At 28.3% G+C, this 1,675-nt stretch overlaps 2 long non-coding RNA genes across 2 annotated transcripts; both read left to right on the top strand.

Moving 5' to 3' along the window:
- LOC111031090 lies at positions 1-293 on the top strand. Its single transcript, XR_002604164.1, has 2 exons — positions 1-107; positions 186-293. It is a non-coding gene; the product is annotated as an uncharacterized LOC111031090 (long non-coding RNA).
- Positions 294-459: 166 nt separating this feature from the next.
- LOC111031092 lies at positions 460-688 on the top strand. The gene is made up of 2 exons (XR_002604166.1): positions 460-546; positions 611-688. It is a non-coding gene; the product is annotated as an uncharacterized LOC111031092 (long non-coding RNA).
- Positions 689-1,675: the final 987 nt, after the last annotated feature.

Raw genomic sequence — 1,675 nt, 5'->3', positions numbered from 1 at the left:
AACTATACATTAAAGTTAACAATACATTGTATACTCCAGTTACTATAATCTAAATATCAATAATATAGGAAATATAAATAACATTGAGGCGCCTATCCAAATTCAAGGTAAATATATAGAAATAGAATGTGGTAAAAAATATATTGTGTATCAACTAAATATAACTTTTTTGTTTGTATGATTAGCAAATAATGGAGACCGAAATGAGCCACTTGACCTACCTCAAAACGAAAGTATGCTTTAGAATATTTCTATAAGTAAAATGTAGGAGTGTCGTCCTTGGGTGGTTTCTCCACCCAAGTACTTATGTATTGTAATTTATTATTTTACGCTCATATGCTTATTGTAACCGCATTGTAAAATATTCTAAAAAATAAAAAAAATAAAAATTATTTAAATTATTTATGAACAAATAATAAAAATATTCACTTACTCAATCACAATTTAATTTTATTTAAGTTGAACAGTCAGATATCAATGATTAGTCAGTGGAGGAAGAGGTCTACAAAATAGTTGCGCTAGGCATAAACGATGCTCTTGTTGATAGTAGGTTGATTTTAAAAGTTATAATACTCAAATATTATGTTAATAATTGTCTATTTTGTTTCAGACCAAATTACTCCACAAGCTCACCAGCCATTTGATTTGGATAACCCTATGTTGGAAGACTAGTTTTTTATATTATTATCAGAATATTTTTTTGTTAAGCAAACTTAACACAGACTAATTTTGTTGTTTCTGTTTAAGAAGTGCAAAACACAGCAAATTGTACTCTCAAAAAATTACATTTAGCTCCATTAGTTGGAGTGAAAATTTTTTATAAGGCATCTCAGAGACTTTTTACTATATTTTAAATTTAAAGCAAGTGATGAGTATTTATGAAGTACAAATAGTTTACAATTTTAAAACACTCATAACTCCCTTTAAAATTAAATTACAATAAAAATCCTGAGATACGAAGGGCTTTAAATTTTAAAAAGCCGTTAATTCGCTCTAATTTTTAAACTCACAAAGCTAAATCTGATCTGCTAAGCTTAAAATTTGCTATATGTTTAGGCACACGTAAGAAAAATGTCAACATAATGTCCTCCTGAACAAAATTAAAAAATAAACTCCCTTAAACACTTTTTATTCTAGAGGTGAGCACGTAGATAGATTTTTGTTTGCCTTCAAAGTTGGAGCCAAGAAATATTGACTTATTCTTAATATCTTATCTACTAACCTAACCTATTTAAATTGCAATACTAAATTCAGCACTTCATTCGCCAAAATATGACAAAAATAGTAATTTAAATACAAAAATTGACGCACGCGCAAATGAAAGTTATTAATCAAAAAAAAATCAACTGGGATTCATATTCAAAAATAAAAATTGAAAGGGGGACATGGGCACCCGCAGGCAAATGCATTTTGAAAATCAAAAAAAATAAAAATATGAAAAAAGTTGCATTAAAAACTAACATTAAAAACTGCAGTCTATAATGTCAGTTTGCCAAACCCCATAGCGTCATTTACAATAATTATATCATGAGAAAATGAATATGTATAAGGAACCAGCTGGTTATCAAAATTTAAAAAATGTGAATAAAAAGTTGAACTAGAGTAAAGTTACAGAAAAAAAAATTGAAGGGGGGCACTGGCGACCGCGGGCAAATGAGTTTAAGGAATCAAATAA

This window comes from Myzus persicae, unplaced genomic scaffold, assembly GCF_001856785.1.
Source record: "Myzus persicae strain clone G006 unplaced genomic scaffold, MPER_G0061.0, whole genome shotgun sequence".
NCBI lineage: Eukaryota > Metazoa > Arthropoda > Insecta > Hemiptera > Aphididae > Myzus > Myzus persicae.
The sequence above is the reverse complement of the archived record's forward strand: the minus strand, read 5'-3'. Positions and strand labels throughout refer to the sequence as shown.